Below are 10,192 nucleotides of genomic sequence, written 5' to 3' on the forward strand. Positions count from 1 at the left end.
GGGGCATCTTCCACATTAAATTGTGTTTGTTTTTAGTTCTCACGTCTATTAATGATCTTGTGTTTGTGGGTGTGGGTGGGTGCAGCTTGCAGATGACATGTACCACAGCTTACAGATGGAGGTCAGAAGACAACCCACCCTGTGGGTCCCAGGACTGCACTTGGGTCATCGGGATTGGCAGCAAGCATCTTCCCTACTGTACCCCCTCACTGGCACGGCACACTGGGCTTTGAGACAGAGTTTCTCACTGAATCTGGACAGGCGACACTGGCTGGCTGGTGAGCTTTGGGGATCCCCAGGCCCGCACCACCACGCCTGGCTTTTTATGGGGTCGCTGGGCATCCTCACGCTTATGCAGTGAGTACTTCATGGGCTGAGCCGTCTGTCCAGACACACCACGGACGTCTGTGCAGCTGTAAAGGAAGTGAAATCCGGAATGGAAACGAAGCCTCTGCAGGAAGCTGCGTGGAACTTGAATTGTGTGTCACAGTGAAATAAGTCACACAGAGATAAATGTCACATGATTCTCTCACACGTGCAGCATAGGCTTCAAATTACATGTGTGTACACGTGTGTGTGTGTGTGTGTGTGTGTGTGTGTGTGTGTGTGTACACATGTGTGTGTGCACGTGTGTGTGTACACATGTGTGTACACGTGTGTGTGTGTGTGTGTGTGTGTGTGTGTGTGTAGGCCATGGAGCTAAAAAGGGGACCCTGGGAGGAGGAGAAGGAGGTCTTCTGGGAGGGAAAGAGAGGACTGGAGCATCAGGGATAGTGAAGAAGAGAGGACCATCAGGGAAGGAAGGGAACTAGTTGGAGGGGAGAGGCATGGAGAGGGATGCGCGGAAGGGGACGGGATGAGAACAGGGATAGCAGCACACACGTGTGAAGATGTCCTCACCTATCACTCTGCATGCTACTCTAAACTTTAAAGGAGTCAGTTGTGTTCCCGGGTCCACCCCCAGCTTTCTAACAAACTATGACTCCGTCTCCTGCACCTCCAAGCCCCCAATCCCCCCTCTCCCGTTCCCACCCAGGAGCTGCTCTGGGCCAGCAGTGCCGACATGGCACATGTCGAGTGGGCCTGTTTCCTGACCTGGACACAAGGTGTGGGGTCTGTCCCAGAAAACCGACAATATGCAGCGTCCCAGTCGCTCGCTCACCGCCGGGCAGAGTGGGGACCAGGAAACGCAAGGGGGTAGAAGAAGAAGGCAGGTGTTTGAGGACTCAGTGTGAAGCCGGCAATGAAGGCAGAAGGGACGTGGGGACAGTGTTGGGCTGTTGGTGGGGTGGGAGCAGTCTCTTGCCCATGTTCAATCTTCACATGGTGACTGTGGCTCCAGAGTGTGTGGGGCAAGGTCCTTGTCTCATGAGGCTATGCTGACAGGGACTCAAGAGCCAGCACAGTCTGCTCAGGTTGACAATCCTCCTGGCGGGCAGCAAGCATCGTGTGGATGTGTAGGGAGAGCCAGGAGCTGCGTGCTAACTGATGGAGAAGCCAGGGCAAGGAGCCCGGGCTCAACTGCTTTCCTTGACATACAATTCTCGGGGTTTAATTTTTATTATTGTTTGTCTTGGAGACAGGGTCTCTCTACATAGCTCCAGCTGTCCAGAAACTCTCTGTGTAGACCAGCCTGGCCTCAAACTCAAGAGATCCACCTACCTCTGCCTCTCAAAGTGCTGGGAGTAAAGGTATATGCCACCTGGGTGAGGCAAGACTTAATTTTCTTTAAACAGAATAGAACAGAATGCTAAAACGTGTGGCAGAGGCCTTGGGAGACCATGATGGGGGGGGGGAGGAACTGTCCTGGCTGTGACTGAGGGTCACAGGCAGGGTAACTTACAGAGATGGTGTCTTTGGCTGATGATCCTAGAGGCTGTGGGGATCAACAGCCCACACTATAGCGTGACTGAGACCTTGTAGCTGAGGTTGCGAGGTGCCAGGGAAAGGAACACTCAATCTCTGTTCTATAAGGCACAGCAGTTGGCTTCCCCAGAGTAACTGTGAAGAGAACCCATGATTCATGCATCCAGAGATGGAGGACTCTGCTCCCCAGACTGGAGCTTATGTCCTACTTGAGAAATCCTGTCCACATGTCCTGTGGGGGATTATGTGACCAGTTTAGAAGATGCTTGGATATTTGGTTTTCAGAGAGTGAAACAGTTTGGGAAGGATTGGGAGGTGTGGCCTTGTTGGAGGAGGTGTGGCCTTGTTGGAGGAAGTGTGGCCTTGTTGGAGGAGGTGTGGCATGTCAATGCTTTTGTACCATTCCCAGTATGCTCTCTGCCTTCTGCCTGCTGATGTTCCTGCCACCATGCCTACTATCACCTTTGCAGATTCTCGCTCCCTGGAACTTACAAACCCAGTGAAATGTTTTCTTTTATAAGTTGCTTTGATCATCATGTTTTATCACAGCAATAGAAAAGTCCTTGTCCTGAGTGAGTTCTTTGGCCATGAGTTATAAACTCAGATGAAAGAAACCCTTAGAGACCAAAAGTCCACCTGTATGTCCTTCAATTCACCCCTTCCGCCTCATCCCTGCTGGGCAGTGTCCTTCCCCTGCTTGATCTCCCCCAGTGGACACCCCATCCCCTACCCTTCAAAGCTGCCTATGCCATCTGCAGCAGGAAGCAGAGAGCGTGCACTGGGGCTGGCTTAGGGCTTCTAAACCTCAAACTCCGCCTTCAGTGACCTTCACCCTCCAACAAGACCACGCCATCTGAACTTCCCCAAACAGTGCCACTAACTGGGGACCAAGTGTCCAAGCACCTGAGCCTATGGGAGGACGGTCATCCAGACCACCACACTGTTGAGGTTTTCTGCTTGCACCTGCTGTGGCCATGGCAGACCGGCCCACCAGCTGCCCGTGAGCACAAGGCTGGATGCTCCCTGCTTCCCAGTCAACAGCCTGTTGAGAGGCATAGATTTCTTTCGGGCTTCCCTTTCAAGGAGGCCGCTGTGAGTATCAGTAACCTTGACTCTATATGGGGACATTGTTAAATGGTGGCTCCCCCAGTGTGGGCTCACTAGGCCTTAAGTGCCTGAGTGTAGGTTTGCTGACCTTTGCCAAGACATCCTACAGAGGCCCATCTTTACCCAGCCTCACTAAGCACTGAGTACCCCATATCTGAGTGTCCCAGGGGACAGAGTCCCAGTGGGGAGCTGGAAGCTTGGAAGCCCCAGACCATCTGTGCCCCTCTCCTGTTGACTGTCTGTGGGGGCATTCCTTCCTTCAATTTCCTCACTCTTAAATGGGGGTGGTGATGGCAGTTGCCTGTCCCCAGGGCTTTTGGAGGCCTTGCCAGGCTTGCATGTGGAAATCAGTCTGCAAAACTGTGGGACAAGGGACTGTCCCCGGCACTCTGGAGAGTTAGTTCTTCCTGCTGGGGCTCCCCTGAGGCTCTTCCCTCTTTTGGAGGAGGCAGCTTCTGCTGCTGACCTTTGCCAGTCTGGGCAGAGCTGGCGTATCTGATGGCCATCTCCTGGAAGCTGGCATTTACATAGTCGGGCATACCGATGCCCTTACCTAAGGTTAAGCCCAGAGACTCAGGCTTGAGAAGGGTATTTCAGGTCAGCCGTCTGTCCACAGGAGGGGCTGGTGTTCTTCTGAATCCAAACAAGGAAACAGAAGCTCTCCTTTTGCTTGTTGTTTGCTTGTTTGTTTTTCTTTCTGAGACAGGTTTTCCCTAGCATAACAGTCCTTTTCCTGGAACTCAATCTGTAGACCAGACTGGCCTTAAACTTGGAGATCCACCTGCCGAGTGCTGGAAATTAAAGGTGTGTGACACCACTACCCAGTCAGAAGCACTCCTGTCTCTGGATAGACAAAGGGACTTAATACAGAGGGTTAGTTACACAGGCTTTAGGGGAGCTTAGGCCAATTAAACCGGGAGACAATGAGTGAACTTTGAGACAGAACAAGGAGGGAAAGGCCGCCATCCTGAGGATGGAAGGGCCAGGGGAGGCGATGGCGTTAGCGGAGCCCAGAGTCCTGGCTACTGGGGTCATCAGAAGCTTGTTTGGCGGGACCTGGGACATACACAGAGGAGACACGGCTGCTTCTGGGGACCTGCTGAGGCACGATACTCCAGCTTTTCTCTTCATGCAGCTGAAAGCAAGCCCAGGAAAGGCAGCATGCAGTCAACCCCTGTAGCACAGGAGGAGCGCCAGAGTTGGAGGCCAGCACTGCCATGGTGATTTCCAGTTAAGCTTTGGACACGGGGAAGCTCACTCTCCTTACTCTAAAGGCAGAAGCTAAGGGTTCATCTAGTACAGACCAGGTCAGCAGAGCGGGAGGATTTGGCTACCGTGGTGGGCGAGCGTGAACCTCTATGCAGTCTCTAACCTAAAGCCGGGCTTGCCTTCGTAGCAACGGTGTCACCAGCCAGCAATAGCTCATTCTCCTGCACTCTGCTAATCTTCACCTTCCCACAGGAGATGAGTGCTCCCAGGAAGCTTGCACCCGTGCTGAGCCACAGTACCCGGCGTTCTTTCCCGGCACCAGGCTTCCGTCTTTACTGAGCATTTATGCTCTATTCGTGTGAATTTCCCGGTCCATCGGTCCATCGTGTCGGGTGTGGCGTTTAGGGAACTCGACTCTGCTACCTCGCATTTGAACCAGTGCAGGCACCCACAGTGTGGGGGCTGCTGAGTACTGTGTAAGCCACGTCCGCTGGAATTCTCCGGAGCCCAATGGCTGAAGGCGAGCCTGTGGAGGCAGCGTGGCCAGTCAGCGTGGCGAGTCAGCGTGGCAGAGCTCAGGTCAGGGTCTGCCTGGGAAACTCATGTTGCTCAGTCACAGTCTCAACCACATGCTCTTCCTCCCACCCAGCTGCGCAGCAGGGTGAGCCCCCAGGAGCCCTTTCCAGTTTGGCTGCTGGAGCCTGGTTCCTAGGTCCCAGGGTCTACGTCAGCCCACTGCAGACAGAAATCACTTCCACAGCCACTTCTCCATTCTGAGTGAGCAAGACGCCAGGGCAGGATGGCAGGTCTGACCACAGGACAGATGTTCCCACATGTGGAAGTGGGCTCGAGCCTGCCACACTGTTCTCAGGGTGTCTCCTACCTCGGCTGCGGGTGACATGTCCAGTGGCTGTCTGGTTGTCGATTCTGCGTCTGTGTCTCGTGATCTTTCCATACTTTCGGAGCACGTTTTCATTTGCATGGTGCTTGGAAGGGGGGGCAGGGGCCATGACAACGGTGTATGACCAACTGTTGGGGTCTCACAGAACCTTTACCAAAGCCCTCTAGGGCAGAGGATAGTGCTACCCCTATTGTGGAAGTAGGGAAACTGAGGTTCAGAGAGGGTAACTGACTTGCTTAATGTCACACAGCACTGCACACCTGGAACCTGTCTTACAGTTTTACCTCTTGGCCCAGTGTTCTACCCAGAGCAAAAACAAACAAACAAACAAAAGAGCACTTTAAAGGGGTTTGTGGTTCTATTTGAACAGATCTGTGACATCATTCAAAGTAGACACACCTCAGGTGGGCGGTGGTGGTGCACGCCTTTAATTCCAGCCCTTGGGAGACAGAGGCAGGAGGATCTCTGTGAGTTCGAGACCAGCCTGGTCTACAAGAGCTAGTTCCAGGACAGGCTCCAAAACCACAGAGAAACCCTGTCTTGAGGCCTCTCCACAAAGTAGATAGACTTGTGCTTCACATGCCCTAGGAAGTAAAAATGCTGTCATATAATTCTTTATAACTTAGAACTTTTTATCCTACTCGTAAGAGTTCTTTGAGGTTTATAAGCACTGTGTGTGGTGTTTGCACCATGGGAATTAGCAAACATCACAGTTCAGGGGTTTTGTTGTCTAGCTTACTAGTTCATCAGTTCACCAAGGAGTGTAACTCCGATTGTGTCAGGAGAGAGCTGTTGGCTCACAGCCGGCAGACGCTGCTCCACCGCCCATCCCTACTTAGGAAGCTTTGGTTTGCTCTAGTTTTGAGAGGTAGTATCATGTAGCCCAGGTTGGCCTCGAACTCCATCTGTAACTGAGGCTGGCCTTGAACTCCTGATTCTCCTACCCAGAGTGCCGGGATTACGGGGATGGGTCACCAAACTGAACTTGGACACGGCGCTTTTCACCGAGTCCCCGGATGGCAGAGAGCCGCTGGCACAAGCTGAGCCATTGTGTGGCCAGTGTCTGCGACTCCCCGGTGAGGAATGCTGCTGAGCCCACCTGCTTCGCCACCTCCTCCACCCTGCACCCACAACGGTTTGGTTCCTAGGACTTGAAGGAACACTCCTCCATTGTCTCTGAGGGTTCCCCAAGCCACAGAGTCCCCTACAAGTTGCGACGTTCAGCATCGGCAGGCAGCGAGAGAGCCCCGCCAGAGCTGCGGTGGGACACACCCAATTCCAGAAATACTAAAACAGGACAAACCCAATCTCCCAGAGATACCCAAACACAGCGTCTCACTATTGAACATTGTGTTTATCTTACAGGGAATGGGGCCTTGAGAAGCTATACATTTTGAAGGTTGAGCCTCACAAAGTGGCCAGACCCAGGTTCTCCTGGCTAGCGCCTTCCCTGGTCTCCTCCCCTCCACCAGCTGAGCTGGACCTGTCTTTGCTACCATCTTGGTTCATACCAAGAATACATGGATAATTCAGAATCTCCCCACCGCCGCGGCATCAGGCTGCTGCAGGCAGTGTGGTCTGTGTCGTGCCTTCTATGCACAGGGGTCTTGGAATACGGCCTCAACACCGTTTGCAATGATGGTTCCAGTTCAGAGGTACCTTTGTCACCTGGGAGCCCCTACAACTGGGTTTAAACCCCAAATTGTATCCCCAAAGCCAAGTATGTCTCAAACAGGTCAAGAGCCAGGCAAGATCTGAAGCCAGGAACACATGTGTTTGCTGTATAAGGCCGGCTTGGGGAGGGCCACTTTCTGTACCCACGACAGCAACTAGAAGCCACTGATGTAATATGACCTGGAACAAGTGCCACGGAACTCACTATGACAGTCACGAATTGATTTTAATATTTGAGACAGGGTCTTTTCATGTTACCCAGGTAGGCCTTGAATTCATGATCCTCAATCTTCCTGAGGGGTTCAGTTATGGGTGTAGGCCGTCATACCCAGCTCTGACTGTTTCTAAATGACACCTTGGGAGACCTCAGAATCATGTCTTCTGTGACTTGGTCCCCCTGCCGGGATGCAGGCCAGACTCTCAGGTTGAGTGGTACCCTAGTTCCACTTCTGTGGCTGTGATAAGATGCCCTGATAAAGCAGCTTCGGGGAGAACGGGGTTACTTCAGTTTACAATTCCAGGGTTTGCCAATCATTGTGGGGACGTCAAATCAGGAATGTTAAATACCTGGACACGTCTAGTCAAGAGCCCAGAGTAACGAATGCAGGCAAGGTCACTTGCTGGCCGGGGCTCCGTCTGATTTCTTCACTCTTACAGTTCGGGACCTCCTGATTAGAGAATGGTGCCACCCACAGTGGGCTGGGTCTTTCTCTACGGCAATCATTTTAATTAAGACAATTCCCCACAGACATGCCCACAATCCCCTAAGACAAGACAGACAGACAAGACAGTGTAGACAGTCCCTCACTGAGACTCTTTGCAGAATGTTGTGGCAAGCTGACAAAGTTAAGGGTCACAGAATGGGGGGGGATGCCTATGAGGACAGGTGGGGGTACCTCTGCTCCAGAGAGAGCACAGGGAGGGGGAGTGGCATAAAGGAGGGAAACATCCTGAGCCAGACTGAGTTGAGGCGGTGGGAAGATGGAGGATGGAATGAGGCCAGAGAGCTGGTACCCTCCCTCCCCCAATCCTGGGATGTCTTCAAGCCAGAGTCAGAAGACATGGACTTGTGTCCCAGCTCTGCCACGTCCTGCCCTTCTCTCAACTACCAGTAGCCAATGTCTTCTCTGAGCCTCAGTTTCCCTAACTGGAAAACCAAGACAAAAGCACACAGGAGTGTTTGGCTGTCGGGCTCAGGGCAGTGCATTCACAGGATGCTGAGGCCTCCCCCAGTCAGACTTAGAGTGTTGTCTGCAAGTGGATTTACCCAAACGTCAGCACTGGGGAAATTACCAGAAATGTAAATTCCCAGGCTGCACTGACTGAGTCAGGAGCATCCCAGAGATGGCTCATGTTTTAGCACACACTCTTGGAGCGTCTATCTGAGAGTGGACGGTTAGCTCACAGTTCTGTTGACAGCCCTGTGACACAAGAACAGTCGTCATGTGGAGGAAACGTGTCTGTCATCCCCACTGGACCTCAGCTTCTGACTTCAAGATAATGTGATTTTATCTTTTGTTGTGTGTGTGTGTGTGTGTGTGCATGTGAGTGTGTGTGTAGTGTGCATGCAATTATGTGTGTGTGTGTGGTGTGCATGAGCATGTGTGTATTGGTGTCTTCACAGGCATCTGGTAGTTGTGAGCCATCTGGGATAAGTGCTGGGAACCAAACTCAGCATTAAGCACTCTTAATCACCGAGTCATCTCTCCCAGGCCATTAATTAATTAGTTAATTAATTATTGTTATTAGTAGTAGTATTTAGTATTTGGTGGGAAGACAGGATCTCTCTCTCTCTTTTTTTAAATACTTATTTATTTATTATATATACAATATTCTGTCTGTGTGTATGTCTGCAGGCCAGAAGAGGGTACCAGACCTCATTCCAGATGGTTGTGAGCCACCATGTGGTTGCCGGGAATTGAACTCAGGACCTTTGGAAGAGCAGGCAATGCTCTTAACCACTGAGCCATCTCTCCAGCCCCGAGGACTGGAGTGTAGTTCAGTCTGACCATTAGCTATCTATGTAGACCAGGCTGGCTTCAAACTCCTCATTCTCCTGCCTCTGCCTCCCAAGAACTAGGACTGCAGATGCGGACAACCATGCCTACCCTATGCACTGCTGGGCATCGGACCCAGGCCTTCACGCAGGCCAGGCAAACACTCTACCAGTGAAGCTACATCTCCAGTCCCTATTAACCCACGCACTAATTAGTGGCTGGAAATGTGGCTCAGAGGTAGAGCGCTCGCTGTCATGCCCACGGTCCTGGGTTTGATATGTGCACTAATCGACAGTATTTATTTATTAACTAAAAGGTTATCCAACCATCACCAGTAGTTGCGGAACAATTTCATTGCCTCCCCCCAGTGGGAATTTGAACCTTTCACAAGCCCGTCTCATTCTCTAGTCTCTGGCCACCACTGGTCGGCTTTCCACGCTTGGGTTTGCCTGTTCTGGGCATGGGCACACTGGAATGGCACGTGTGTGGTATCATCATTCTCTTACAGTAACTAACACTTTCCAGGTTCATCTGTACTGTTGTGTGTTGATACACGCTGGGCTGATGATACATGCCAGCCATAGTCTGTTTCATTCATTCATTCATTCATTCATTCATTCATTCATTCATTCCTCGTTACACACCCCAAAGTCAAAAGCTTAGACAACCCCCCCCCCCCGACAAACTCACTGATGGGTGCTTACAGCAGCTTTAGCCACGGTCATCAAAACCAGGAAGAAACCAAGATGCTCTTCAGTAGGTGAATGGACGGAAAAACTGGGCCACATCCGGAAAATGGAAGACTGCTCGGCACTAAAATGAAAGGAACAACCAAGCCATGAAAAGAACTAGGAAGCCACCTATCCCACAGCTCTCTTTTGGTGTGGAAAAGAAAACGCAAGCAAACAGCAGGTGGGTGGCACCGTGTCTCAGCAGGTAAAGGCACCTGCTGCCAAACCGACAACCTGAGCTTGATTCCCAGGACCTTGTGATGGAGAGAACCAGTTCTTGCCAATTGTCTCCTGGCTTCTGCACGTGTACTTTGTATGTACATATGTACAGGTGTGGTCACACATACACACACAAGAGAGAGAGAGAGAGAAAGAGAGAGAGAGAGGGAGGGAGAGAGAGGGAGGGAGGAGGGTGGGGATAGTTTAAAATGAGAACACTTAAATCCATATTACTAAGTCTAGGAAAGCTAAGAAATATGACCATCCGACATTCTAGGAAAGGGAAATTATCCCCAAAGTGAGTGAGGTCAGGGGTCAGGAGTCGGGGCAGGGGGTGAATCCTGAAGGCAGAGATGCAACATGTCATTGTGCACTGTGCAAATCCACAGAAGGGCCAAACAAGAACGAACTCCAAAGACAGCCATGGACTAGGAGTGGAAGGGCTGTGTCTCCTGGGGTTCTCAGCAGGGACAGTGTCATGTCTCTGT

Source organism: Microtus ochrogaster, chromosome 10 (genome assembly GCF_000317375.1).
Source record: "Microtus ochrogaster isolate Prairie Vole_2 chromosome 10, MicOch1.0, whole genome shotgun sequence".
NCBI classification, from domain to species: Eukaryota; Metazoa; Chordata; class Mammalia; order Rodentia; family Cricetidae; genus Microtus; species Microtus ochrogaster.